Raw genomic sequence first — 14,506 nt, 5'->3', positions numbered from 1 at the left:
CATGGCTCGGAGCCTCTTGCTGCCCTTTCCACCCTGCGTTTTCTTTTGCTTTCCCAGGGACTACGCACTCTTCCTCTCTCTACGGGCGTGCATTGGGCTGTGGACCGCCTTCTTCTGCATAGTGCTGGTGGCCACTGACGCTAGCTCTTTGGTGTGCTACATCACCCGCTTCACCGAAGAAGCCTTCGCCTCCCTCATCTGCATCATCTTCATCTATGAGGCTCTGGAGAAGCTGAGTCACCTGCGAGAGGCCTACCCTGTGCACACGCACAGCAAGCTGGACTTCCTCACCATCTCCTAGTGGGTTTCTTCCTCCTAAAGTGCCGCTGCCCCTTGGCAGGAGCTCAGGGCTGCACCTCCATCGCCTTCCCCTCACCTCTGTCTTGGCTCCTCTCCTCCCAGCTGTAAGTGTGAGGCACCGACCCATCCCAGCAACGAAACCCTGCAGTTCTGGGAGAGCAACAAGATCAATGTGTCTGGCATCACCTGGGAGAACCTCACGGTGACTGTAAGTGCCCCGAGTCACTGCTTCCTCGTGCCACGGCCGTGGCGTCCAGGGGCACTGGCCTGGTGCAAAGCTCAGAGCCCTTCGGGTGATGATGGGCTTCCAACTGTGCCAGTGCTGCTCTGAAAAGTCGTTATTTCAGTCTAAGGTGTGGGTTTAACCCCCTTGGGCCTGGGAAGGAGAGTCCACCTCATCCCTGACATGGTGGGCAATAACTGTTATCCGCAGGACAGCGGTTCTGTCTGGGAGCAAGGTTCAGTGGGTGATTTGGTTATTGGAGAAGTTGGAGGACTTCAGTTCATGCTTGAAGGCCATAATTAGCTTCCTTAATTGGTTCCTAGTAACTCCAGGCCTTGCTTTCTTACTCAGCGCTGTCTGAAGGTACGTGCATAAACTTGCATGTCTGAGCAGCTCCTTGGGCCATTGTTGCTGGAAGCAGAGCTCAGGCACAGGGTGGGACGCTCTTATAGACATCTTCACCCCCCTTGGCTGTGTCCTGTGAGCCCGCCCCTGGGAAGGGACAATTTGTCTCTTCTCCTTTCCTGTCACTGTTGTCTTAGCCCTCCTTCCCCGTTCCCTCTTTCACTCTCCCCAAGAGTTTCCGGTGTCTTCTTCAGCCACGGTTACCTGCCATTCAAGCGGAGGATGTGCCATAGGTCTGTGGTATGGTGTCCCATCACATCTCCTGTCTCCGCTGTCGTGGAGAGTTTCATGGACCTGCCTGTGGACACGATGGCCCCTACACACCTGAAGTCCTCTTCTGGTGCTGCATCCTCTTCTTCTCCACCTTTGTCCTGTCGAGCTTATTGAATAAGTTTAAAACCAGCCGTTACTTCCCAACCAGAGTAGGTAGAAGACAGTGGCCAGCAGCAGTCTCCCCACTCATTTCCCAAAATGGCTTTCCCGGAGCACTAAGCAGTGTTTGCCACCGCTTGGTCAAACTGGGAAATGTTGACCTTGAAGGCCAAACTTGCATGTCCCTCACTCATTTCCAGGAGTGCAAAACGATCGTAGCGTTTCCCACCTGCCTCGCAACCTGTCCTGGAGCGGTTTTTTGCCCAGGCAGTGGGAAATCAGGTCTTCCAAAGTTGGTTGGTTGTTGTTTTTTTGTTTGTGTTTTTTTTTCACCTGGTGTGCCCAAGGGGAAAGTTGATTTAAATGAGGAGCTGCCATAGAAAAAGACACAAAAGACACTGTTTCTTCCTTTTGAGGAGTAAATGATGCCTCGGTGCCTTATTCCCATTGTAGCTGTGAGTGCAGCTGTAGTGGCAGACATCTGTTTCCTTATTTTTTAATATTTATTGGCTTTTATTAAACTTTTTTTATTCTCTGACACCAGATCTCACAGGGACAAACACAGCAACAGTATCTAACCGAGGGATTTGCTGCATGTCCTCAGGGTGGTGGGAATTTGTTAACCAGCCTTAATGCTGTTGATGTCTTTAACTTTTCCATCTCACGGTATGGCCCTGTTTGTGCTGTCCCTTTCAGCTCTGCTTTCTTGCCCCAGGTACGGTCCACAGTAAGTGACTTTGGTGTCTTCCTCACCATTGTCATCATGGTGCTCATTGACTTCCTGGTTGGGATCCCGTCACCGAAGCTCCATGTCCCCCACATGTTCAAGGTAATGGGCTGTTTTGGTGTGGAGCGGCTTTCAGCTCTTGGGGATGCCACAGGGTGATGCTGGGACAGGACAGGGCTGAGTCTGAGGATGCTGGTGGTGTTACCATCTCCTCTTCCACCTCCGAGTGCATCGTTTCCTTCTGGAAAGAAGAAGCCAGCCCCAAAACTTGATACCTACAGAAGCATCTATAGGTGCTTGCGACGAGGACACTGGCACTGCTGAACCCCGTAGGAGAGGGTGACATGAAGGCAGGGCCAGGAGATGAGGCACCACAGCAATGGAGGGGAAAATCAAAGCCAGTGAAGTGGCTGGGCTGGGAGTTGATCCTGATGTGTGGTTTGGCTTTGTTGCAGCCTACCAGAGACGACCGCGGGCTGTTGGTCAACCCCATAGGGCCCAACCCTTGGTGGACGGGTGTTGGCCACGCCCATCCCAGCTCTGCTCTGCACCATCTTGATATTCATGGACCAGCAGATCACGGCTGTCATTGTCAACAGGAAGGAGCACAAGCTGAAGGTAAGAGGCTGCAAGAGCTGACCCCATCCCCACCCCACTCTGGGCTGCAGGTGTGGGGAGAAGCTCCTATGCCAAGTGCTTTGTGAAGGCGTTGGCTTGGGACAAGGTCAGGCTATGTGACAGGATGCTCTGCTGGATTAGTGATGTCACAGGGAGCAAACGAGGGGACTTCAGATGAGCAATCTTTTGGAGGAACAAATTAATTTTCGAGCACTATAGAAGCGTGTTTTTGTTTCAGAACGCCAGCAGGAGCTGGGGGAAGGAATCGTTTTGACGCGCTGCCAGGGATAACTCGGGGTCACGCCTTGCTTGCCAGTGGTAGAACTTTCTTTATGAATGAAAATAGTCTTTTTTGTTTGTTTTTTTTTTTTGAGAAGTAGCTATTGTACAAACCTCCCAAATCCACTTGGTCTGAACTCCTGCCAGATTTTCATGCAAGGTGCTTGGGCCGAGGCAAAGGAAAAGCATTTGCTCCCTGCGCTCCAGTTTTACATTGGAGTTTTGGGGGAATTTTTGTTTGTTTGTTTGTTTGTTTTATGATAATTATGTTTCTTGTTTCGGCTCTGCCATCAGCCTGGAAGCTGCAAAAGGCAGAAACGGCGCCTTCTCCTCCCCCGGCTGTTAAATTAATATAAGGCAGCGCTTCAGATCAACCCCCTCCAATCCGCCGGGTGGTGGCGGGAGCGGCCAGGCGAGACCTGGGGCTCTGTGTCCCCGGGCTGCCCCTCCGCTGTCCCTCCGCTTTCCTTCCTTTTCCCTCCCTGGCTCTCTCTCTGTGGTGTTTTTTCCTCCTCCCCTCTCCTCACAAAGCCGCGTCTCTCTCGCAGGGTGGGATGAGCCCGGAGGCAAGTGGGAAGGTGCCTTTTCCTCCTCCTTTTTCCTGCCCCTTTGCAGGAAGAAGCTGTTGAGCAGAGATGGTTCTCGTGCTCTCTTCCCATCTCGGGGGGGGTCGTTGGGCTGCGGCGTGGGGCTGCAGAGCCTGGGAGGAGAGGACAACCCCGAAGAAAAGGTCCCCTTGCCGCCCTCCACCAGCAGCGGTGGGATGGGTGCAGGGACCCTCCTGCCATCGGCTTATCCCGTCCCCTGCGGGAGCCTTTTTCTGCAGCAAACCGACCCAAAACGACAACGGCACGTTGGTGCTTCTTGCTAAATGGGGAGGGGAGAGAAAAACAAATCTATCAGTTTGCTCTGTAAGGATGGAAGCAGCGCATCCCCAAACAGGGCCAAAATCAGGCGGCTTTTACAGGATGGGGTTTTGCAAAGCTGCTGGTGCCAGTGCCCCATGGTGACGGTCAGAGGGGGAAGAAACTGGTTGAGCCCTTAAAAAGAGGAAAAGAAAAAGGCTCGGAGGAAGGGAAAGGTGCAGTGCCGGGGTTTCCTTGCTGCTGTTCCTCCGGGATGCCCGTGCGCGTCCCCTCCACGCTGCCCTCCGGGCAGGACCGTGCTCGCTGCTCCGGCTCTGCCTCCCTGGAGGGGAAAGGTCCCGGCACAGGAGAGTCCCCATCTCTCCCCCCTTCCCAAAAGAAACTTTAATTACCGGAGAGGTACATTATTACGCCGGTGACCCACAGTGGCTGTGGGGCTGGGGGGCTGTGGTACCAGCCCTATTGCTGCCCTACCCTTAAAATGGAATTATACACTTCTAATATAGGACAACTTGGTTTTCTTTTTTCCATTTTGTTTTCCTCCCTGTAAAAGGAGGGAGCGGGGCTGAGCTTCACTCCCTCCTGGCAGGGACCGGGAGAAATGAGAAAATCAGGATCTAATTTCTCATTTTTCAAAAAGTCTCCATCTGACTTTCAGAAGCTTGAGACACTGGCGTTTTTATAATTTCAGTATGTTATACAGCAGAAGGCCAACACTTTTGTTAGATTCATGAAAAAGTTAAGAGCCCCTGGGAGATAGCCTCCCAGCCTGCAGTTCCTAGACACATCCAGGCTTACTACAACTGTAATTGAGAGCTGGAAATCTTTTTGCTGGTTTATCCACTGCACTTTGGCTTGTGCTCAGTAGCACTCCAGTGTCATATGCAAATCTATATCCTGGGATGAGCCAGTGACTTGGAATCCACCATGACGCAAGCTACAGCAAAGACACACAGATATGCACAGTGAACATTGTACCTCTGAGTGGCTGCCAAACCTAGTATGCTAAGGGAATTAAGGCAGAATCTTACTATTGACAACTAAGCATTGCTTCAATCTTGCAAATGATGCTTTTTTTTCTCTGTTTTAACCTTCTTGCTTTAACTGACATATCTTGATATCTGTAGAAACCCGATTTCTTTCCCAGAAAGAAAGAAAATAGGACTCTGGACAATTAGAACATCTTCCTACTAATAGTAGAGGATGAACAGGACAACCTGCTTACACTATATCCTTCAAGCCACTTCCCACTGCTTAGGTTCATCTTGTATACTAATTGAGACCAGGCTCGCTCTTAATTTATTTTTTAAAAAGCCATCTCCTTATACAAAACATGTATTAAGCAAGAGTCTGCAATTTACCTTGGGCTGGTCACATCATGGGTATTATGGAACAACTTCTGTATCTTGTTGCTAGAAACAACTCCCACTTTCACCAGGTAGGAATAGGCTTCCACGTGAAAAGCCCAGAAGCGCTTCCCTTTGGCAATCCCAGTGTCGCCAATGATGTAATCCAGGGTTGTGTAGCATCCGGCCTGCATGCGCTCAGACCCCAGCAGTAGAGGAAATCCAGCCCTACTTTCCACAGAGGTTCTTCCTGGGTTCAGCAGGAGATGTTCACTGTTGTACCCGCATTTGTCATCAAAAAGAAAACTGAGAACTGAAAAACAGCATCCCAAAAAATTTTCTCTTACTTAAGTATTTCTGTGCTTATAAACTATATTTTAAGTCATGCTGGCACTAGAATTCCTCGCTTTTAAAGGCTACCAGGAACATTACGCAAGCTAACACAGTCTCAGTATGCTACCTACTTAACCTGTTTGTTAACAGTGCTTTTAAACATGTATACAACCGGTAACAGTGTAGTAGAAGTCTGGGAGCTACTGGAAACCACCTACAGCTCTTAACACCACCAGCAGCTCGTGGACATAAGAAAACCCAATACCTGGGGCTGGAGGCGTACGCAAGATAACTTCTCGGCTCCAAGGGCTAGAGATGGATCCTTTATATCCTCGAACTCTGAAGGCACAGCTGCTGTCGTCATCGAGATCAGATATTACTTTGCTCTTGCTGCAAACTTCGATCTCCTGCCACGTTGTACTCTCCTCTTCTCTATGAAGCTTATGATACTCAAGAACATAGATATCAGCTGAGTCTGTCTTCCCAGGGCATTCCCAACTGATCAGAGCTTTGTTGTACATTTTGCTCTGCTCTTCATTGATTTCTGGTATTTCTAGACCTGGAATGACAGAGATTCAGGAGAAAAAAACCTCAAATGTAGATACATGTTGTTTTAGAATTAAACACAGAAGCCCTTTGTTGAGTGGCTACAGCACTGGGGGGACAGTGGGGGGGGGAAATCTGACTCAGTCAAAGAGTGCAGATGAGGATGGGTCTGTTCATGCACTTAAATCCTTTCTGGTTTTACTTTGAAAGTTGTATTATTTATTTTTGCTGGCAACTAAAAAACCATATAAAAACCTATTCTTTTCTGTCATGCAATCACGACAAAAAGCTGCTAGGAAGACCTAGTATTACTTAACTACAATATTTTGGAAGCCAATGTAAACTGGTTCTGAATGCCATGGCATCTTAGCTTCTTTATCAAAGCTGAAGCTAGCATTGCTGCCAGGTAACGCCTTGTGAATCACAGAGGCAGAAGGGACAATGCAAGTCACAAGATTGAGTTCTGCAACTGCAGCCCTGCACAAGTTTTGCCTCTTTCCAGAGAAGCCCTTAAAGCTGTAACTCAAGAAAGACGTGATGCTCTCATAATTTGCCATTGGAATGGAAGGACAAGTCACCAAGGATCTCTTCTTGCTTGGCTATGTCCATCACAAAGTCCTCGAAAGTAGTTTCAGCTGCTGGCTTGAAGCTCTTCAGAGATTCAGTAGCTTTTTGGATTCTGAAAGCACAGAAGCAGAGGGATGGCAGAAGAGGGAAAAAGGAATTCACATGGGTGCATTCCTTAAAGCAAAACCGCTAGGTTTTGCTTTAAAAAAAGTTCTCTTTTCAGGTACTTATTCACGTGTCCCAGAAACTTGTCTCTCTAGACAGAATTAAAATGCAAAATTTAAAGGCCTTTTGTACATCAGTGTAAAGATAACTAACAGGGAATCTTTTGGTTGGCAGAGCATTTTAACAATTTGGGGCATTACATTCAAAGAACAAAATAGGTGTGAAGCGCTAATGGAGCACAACTATTCAGATCAAAGAGTTTAAAGCCAGAAGAGACCTGTTAGATTAACTTGCAAATACCCGATGCAATCTCTGAGCAAAGGACTGTATCAGTGAGCTGAATGGGTTACCCTTCCACTGCAGTCCTACTGAAGAAGGCTAGGCGTTGTCGCAGGACAGAGCCCCTCCTCTGGGCTGTTTTTTAACGCACACTGTAATATAGGAATTTCTACTGAATGGTACCGGGACCGCCTCTGAGGCTCTGCAGCACAAAGTACTTGCATTCAGTACTTTCCTAGCAGGTGTCCAAAGAATATGACTGACCAGACATCCCTGGAACAGTACCTGTACCTCAAACGGAAGATAATTAATAAGATACCTGACATGAAGTTGTTTTGCTGTTTGAACAAAACAAGATGGATCGGTTTCTTTAAGCAGTTCTTGAGCAAGTCCTACAAGGCCATTATTTTCCAGGAGCCCTTGAGATTCTTCTGCTTGTGTTTGCAATTTTTCCAGCCTTAAATTCTTAGAAGCTTCAATTGCCCTAAGAGCTGCGGATTTCTTCTCTTCCAGGACATGAGATAATTTCTCAAAACTCTGAGATGCTTCTTCTTTAGCTCTTTCACTGTTGCACTAGGAGGGAACAAAAGACATTTTAGACGGATCCCACAGCACAGAGTACCCCTCTACCGGAAAAAGAAGAGTATAAAACCAGGGACTTTCGGGAAACGGGTGCGAGCCGTCGGCGGAGTGAGACTCCCGGGCCGCCCAGCGCTGTTTTGCTTGCTGCCGCTTGCTAATAAATACTTCAGTCTTAATTGGCTCCGTCTCCTTGCATCAATTTGGGGGACTAACCCATAACAAACCTGAAATTAATTACAGCTTGTTGGGAGTGTCGAGATGCTCGGTGGGGGCTCGGGGGTGGGTGGGTGGGGGAGAAGCGGTGCCCTGACCCCCACCTCTTGCTTTTCCCTTCTCCTCCCCAAGACTGCACAGCGCAAGATGAGGGAAATGCTCCAGCAGGTGAAGCAGCAGGAGCAGAAACACGCTCCGGGAGCCCCGGCCCCGCAGCACAGCAAGGGAGGCTCCTGCCATGCCGCCCAGCACCGCCCGATGAATGTAACCCCGCCGCCGGACATCCCCCCCTCCCAAACCCTCCTCCCCCACCTCCAGCGGGTCAGGGGAGCAAACCAAAGACCCCCCCAAACACACAGGCCCCCATTCCCCGCGGCGCTGCGAGGATGCACAGCCGAGGGGTACGGGGAGGGCTCTCTCCATCCCACAGCCTCCCCCTTCCTCCTCCCTCGCCTCCCGACGCTCTCCCTTTAGTTGGACTAACGTGGGCAGGTTTGGGTACCTCAGCACCTCACGCTTGTGTCTCCCTTTTAGAGATTTTGTGTGCCTTGGAAACCTGAGAGTTGGAGATCCTTTTTTAATTAATTTTCTAATAAAAAAAGAACCGAGTTGGAAAAGCGATGGGGATAGGCAGCACTCTGGTCATTCTCTCCGGGGCGTTGTGGAGGAAGGCTGCCAGTCTTCCTCCCAGTGTACTTTTCCCCGTTGGCTCCAGACTGCTGCTGGGGCTGAGCTCTGAGCCGCCAGAGCGGTTCTCGGCAGACGGTCACTCGGCGCAGACAATGAGGCCCTGAATAGCCCTTCCTGTGCTCTTGATGGCTCCGGACGGCTCTGCTCCTCTGCTGCTTCTAAGGTGGGGCTGCCCCAGTGCCCTCACTCAGGAGCCTTTTGTCTGTGCGGGTCTCACTTGTGACAGGGGGTGGGGGTGTTGCCAAACTAACTGCTGTGCTGCGATGTGTGAGTGGGTGTTCCCGCCCGTGTCAGTGCCAGAGCTCTTCCGTAGGCTCCTTCTGCTAGCGGAGAGCCAGGGGCCGCTCCTTCAGGAGAGAGCTTGTTTAAAAAGAGGAAAAAAAAAAAAGGGGGGGGGGGGGGGGGGAAGTGGGAAAAGAAAAAAGAGGAAAAAGATAAAAAAAGGGGAAAAAAGTAAAAAAAGAGAAAAAGTAAAACGGGGGGGACGGGAAACAGAAAAAAGGGGGAAAAAGCAAAAAACAAAAAGGGAAAAATAAAAAAGGGGAAAAAGAGAAAAAAGGGGGAAGAAGTGAAAAAAGAGAAAAATAAAAATGGGGGGGAAGGGAAAACAGAGAAAAATGGGGAAAAGGAAAAAAAAATCGGAAAAAAAAGGGGAAAAAGAGAAAAAAGGAGGGGGAAGCGAAAAACAAAAGGGAGAAAGAAGAAAAAGGGCAAAAGAAAAAAAACCCCACATATTAAAAAAGAAAGGTAGAAAGGAAAAAAACAAACAAACAAACCAAGGAAGGAAAGTGGGAACATCCCCCGGGCAGGAGGAGGGACAGGAGCCGGGGGAGGGGGGAGGTGGGGGGAGGTGGGGGGAGGTGGCGGTGCCAGCGCCGGCCCCGGGGGCTGCGACACCACGTTTTTGTCCTCTACTGCAAAGTGTTCTGTGAAAAACAACCAACCAAATCCCACCCAACGGCAACATCAACAAACAAAGAGAAATCTCTCCAGCTCACACGAGCCTGAGCTCGCTCTCCGCTGCTCTCTTTCCAGTGTCTCGGGGGGGTCACGGCCGAGCTGAGATTGGGGGGGTGGTGGTGGGAGTTTGCCCCATGGCTGTGATGGGGGGAGAAGGGGTGGGTGAGGAGTGGAGGATGTGGTGTGGAGGTTTTTTTGGTGTTTTTTTGCCAGGTGTCGCTTTACCCAGTGGCTCGGGGAGGCGTTGGCATCAGGAAGCCTGTGCTAAAGCGGGGTGGGGGCCTCGCCGCAGTTGGTTAGCAGAGCCAAAGTCGTTATTAATGGTTATTAATGGTGCACTAATTACGCCCTTGTAACGGGGAAGCTCAGATGCCCCCTAAGCACCCCCCCGGTGCTTCTCTAGCCAGGCGTGCGCTGGGCGTCCCCCCTGCAGGAGAGGAGAGCACCTCCGGGGTGGGTGGAAGGGCATCACCCAACGGGGAGAGGACCAAGATGAGGCTTGGGTGTCCCTTGGGGTGGCCGGGTGGCGGGGTAGGGCTGCTGGGGGCTGCCACGATGAGGGACACCCCCACACCTTTCTCCATGGCTCCCAGAGCTCTGCTCCCTCCCTCCCTCCCACCCATCCAGTGCCACCGGAGAGGTGGTGTCCCCCCTCCCGGGGCGGGCAGGGGCTGTGCCACCCCATCTAACACCTCAACGCACCAAAGCACCTCACTGGGGGCGGGACTCTGCGCCTGGTAGCCCCGTGCTCCCCAGCACTGTAAGGATGGGGCTGAGCCCCCACCACGGCCACCCTGTGCAAACCAAAGACCCCCCCACCCCCATTCCCCACAGCGCTGCGAGGATGCACAGCCGAGGGGTAAGGGGAGGGCTCTCTCCATCCCACAGCCTCCCCCTTCCTCCTCCCTCGCCTCCCGACGCTCTCCCTTTAGTTGGACTAACACAGGCAGAGAGAGAGAGAAAGAGAGGTTTTATTATTCTTTTTTTTTTTAATTTTTTATTTCCTAAAAGCAACCGGTTTTTCATCCCAGGCATGGCCAGAGGAGCTCACCCAGCGTTGAGGGGGGGAGGTTGGGCTGCGGCACACAGCGCAGCGGCTCATCAGTTTTTAGAATTAACGTAACGATAACGAAACTAACAGCAATTTTTAAGTTTTGTAAGGATTTTAAATTTTTATTTATTTCATTTCAGAGGGGGTGGGGGCGGGAGGGGGATGTTTGTTTTTTAGCACAAGCCGGCTTTTCTAGAGGTTAAAGAAAGGCCGTGCTCGGCCGTAAATGCTTTGCGGAAAGATCCCGGTTGCAAGGAGAGAAGGTGGGAAAAGAGGGGCAGGGGGGGAAAACAGATTTCCAAGAGGTTGTCAGCCCAGGGCTGGAGAAAAAAAAAAAAAAATTAGCAATTTTTTTTTTTTTTAAATTTCAAAAATAAAACACGCACAACCCCCAACCCCAAATGACACACACACATCCACACACAAAAACTACCTCAGGCTTTCATACCTCAGCACATTGCGCTTGTGTTTCCCTTTTAGAGATTTTGTATGCCTTGTAAACAAAAATAATGCTCCAGCTATCAGTTTTATTTTTTTAATTAAAAAAAAAGAGACGAGTTGGAAAACACAGTCTCTACTGAGTGCGAGGCGGGAGAAGGAAAGCAATCCCACGGGTGCCAGAGCTCTTCCATAGTCTCCTTCCGCTGGCTGAGAGCCAGGGGCTGTTCCTTCGGAGAAAGCTTGAGAGATGTTTGAAAAGAGAAAAAGAAAAAAACCAAAAGAAAAAAATGGGGGGAGAAAAAAAAAGAGGGGAAAGAAGAACAAAGAGAAAAAGAACAAAAAAGGGGGAAAAAAGAAAAAAGGGAAAATGAAAAAAGGGGAGGGAAGAGAAAAAAAAAGGAAAAGGAAACAAAAACCCCAAATATAAAAAAAGAAAGGTAAAAAGGAAAAAAAAAAAACCAACCAAACCAAGCAAGGAAAGTGGTGAAAGCTATCGGGCAAGAGGGATGAGAGCCGGGGGTGAGGTGGCGGTGCCAGCGCCGGCCCTGGGGGCTGCGACACCACACTGCAAAGTGTTCTGTGAAAAAAACCAACCAAATCCCACCCAACGACAACATCAAAAAACAAAGAGAAATCTCTCCAGCTCACACGAGCCTGAGCTCGCTCTCTGCTGCTTTCGTTCCAGTGTCTCGGGCGGGTCACGGCCGGGCTGAGATTGGGGGGGTGGTGGTGGGAGTTTGCCCCATGGCTGTGATGGGGGGAGAAGGGGTGGGTGGGGAGTGGGGGATGTGCTGTGGGGTTTTTTTTGGGGTGGTGGTGGTGGTTTTTTTGCCAGGTGTCGCTTTACCCAGTGGCTCGGGGAGTGTGACGAAACGGGAAAAAGGGCTTCACTGAGAGGTTCAAATTAACAATTTCTTTGGACTTTGCTCACGGGTCCAATACGTCACTATTGCAAGTTCTGTGTGTGCGATGGCGATTACACTATTGCAATTTAAAAGAAATTAGCGGGATCCGCTATTGCGAGCTACAAATGCCCCCGACAAGTAGCAACACAAACCACAAGGGCGCTAGATATTAATGCCTTAGAAGAGTGCACCAGTCACAAACTCAATCGCATGCCCTATACCATACGGATGTTTCTTAGTCACTTACCCTCTCTCTCTCAGGTGAGGTCGCTCCATCCCTGGGAAGTTACCCTGTAGAGCGTCCTGGATGGGGGGGGCGGATCTCCTAGGGGCCAGCTGTATCCTTGGAGGATTCCCCATTTGTCTCCCCAGACCCTGCGGTTTATATTTCCTGACTCGGTTAGGGTGCAGGATTATGCCCGAGTGGATTACACTGTCTGGGATATTTCCCTCTGGTGGGGCGATAGCGAAGTCTCTGTTGCCAATTTGTGATGTCCGGCACTCAACGTCACAGGAGGAGTGGTGGGATGGGACTCGGGGCATTTTGTTTGTTAAGGGCCATTTGGTTTTGGTTGTTCTGTGCCATCTTGAGATAAGCCCGGGCTGAGCTGTTTTGCAGCTGCCCCCAAGTTCTCTCTGCACAGCCAAGGCACGGCGGAGATGGAGCTGAGTGGGACGGCAGCTCCCTGCCTCTCACCTCTTGTGCTCTGAAACCGGCTTGGCTGGCTGCTCCCACACAGTGTGTTACTGACTTGCCCAGCAGGTAAAGAACCCAGATTTGGGACGCCACTGGGGTGTCCGTAAGGGGTCCTGGGCAGCCCTTATGGGGTCCTGGGGGGGACTCTTGCAGGCCAGAGGGAGTCTGGGGCAGCCCTTCAAGGATCTGGGGGTCCCCTCTGGTGCCTCTGGGGAGGGTTTTGTGGCTGGAGAGGGCCCAGCTGGTTTCAAGAGGTGCTTCCTCCCTTTCTCCAGCCCACCCAGCTACCCCGACACCCCCACCCCCCAGGTTGGTGGGTGCCAGCAGTGCCAGCCTGTCCCACTGGGTCGGGCACTGAGGGGGGCACAGCCCCAGCCGCGGGATGGGAGGAGGAACCACAGCACCAGGGATAGAGACCAACATTTTATTTCTTTAACATTTCCCATGGGGGGCACCCCAGGGTTGTGCGGCTGCACCGCAGCTGGTGCCATGAGGGACTCCAACATCCCCCCCACAGCTCACCTGGCTCCGCGCGTGATGCTTTTGATGGGGCTCAGCGCGGTCTCTTCTGTGCTACGGACCAAGCGGCTCCAGGTAGGCGACTGCTGCACCGCACTGTGCCACAGCATGGGGTGGTGTGGGGGGCTGCGGCCGGGGGCTGGGAGCTGCTCCCATCTCACCCAGCTCCCGGGGTCCTGCAGAGGGACTGGAAGAAGCCAAAGCAAGGGACGACGGACGCGAGAGCCCACCCAGAGGAGCAGAGCGGTGAGTGTCCCTGGCACCGAGCACCATGCAAACAGCCCACACCCCACGGCAGCCCTGAGCCGGGGCTGTGCCGGGGGCTGCCGGCCGCTCACTCCGTCCCCTCCCTCAGCAGCTTCTTGACTAGCAGATGAAGGATAGGAGCTCAAGTCGATGCAGGAGAAGCAGGGAGTGTGGGGGAGACCCCCAGATCCTGCCCCAGACCCTCAGCCCGTGCCCTGCCTGCGCTGGGCAGCCCTGCCCGCCTGCTGAGGAGGGGGTGCTGCCCGCAGGCTCCAGCAGAGGAGACGGGGTGCAGCGGGCTCTCTTCTCTCTCCTCCTCTGCAGGGCAACCGAGGAGGCAGCACCGGGCCCCACGGGACCCACAGGGCTCCCTGCCAACCATATACCATCTGAGCAGAGATGCCTCTCTCTACCCCCTGTCCCCCCCAAGCCCCCAGGTCCCCCTGCCCTCCTCTGCCGCCTATAGGTCCTATCAGTGGGGACAGCTCCTTCTGGTCCAGGCACCCCCCGGGCTCCTGGGCCCCCCGAGGGCCACCGCAAGAGCCCCTGCAGCCTGTGCTCGCTGGCCAACTCAGAGGACTGCAGCAGCCTGTTGAGGAGCAGCTCCTCTTCCCAGAGCTCCCTCTACCACTTCCTGGAGCCCTGGCCCAGTGCAGCAACAGAGCCAGTGGTGCTCACACACTCAGGACAGCCCCGCTCTCCCATGGCTGCTGCTGGGGCAGTGGGGAAACTGGGGCTGGTCCTCAGCCAGGAGTCTCCACAGGAGCTGCCAGCAGGGACCGAGAAAGAGTGGGTTCCCCGGCAGGGGATGGACAGGACACAGAGGCCCATGGATGAGCACCTGTCCCCCGGAAGGCCCCCAGCCATGGACATGGACAAGGTGGAGCGGGTGCGGGAGATCACCTGCGCTTTCCAGGCCTTGAAGGCAAAGAGGGAGGAGTCCTGCAAGACCATGGGCAGGGAGTGTGGCCAGGCAGACCCAGGGCTGTGCAGGGCAGGAAGGTGCCCACGGCAGGGCTGCGCCTGGCTGTGGGGCTACCTGAAGGGCTGGTGGAGATGCCACTAGCCGTGTCTGCTTCTGCCAGCCCTGCAAGTGGTGACAGCGCCAGGCCCAGGAGACCAACAGTGCCCCGAATACTGAGCGGCTGTGGGGCCGGGAACCCCTCTGGGGTACCC

The sequence above is a fragment of the Vanellus vanellus genome (genome assembly GCF_965231255.1).
Source record: "Vanellus vanellus genome assembly, contig: HAP1_SCAFFOLD_40, whole genome shotgun sequence".
Taxonomy (NCBI): Eukaryota; Metazoa; Chordata; class Aves; order Charadriiformes; family Charadriidae; genus Vanellus; species Vanellus vanellus.
The sequence above is the reverse complement of the archived record's forward strand: the minus strand, read 5'-3'. Positions refer to the sequence as shown.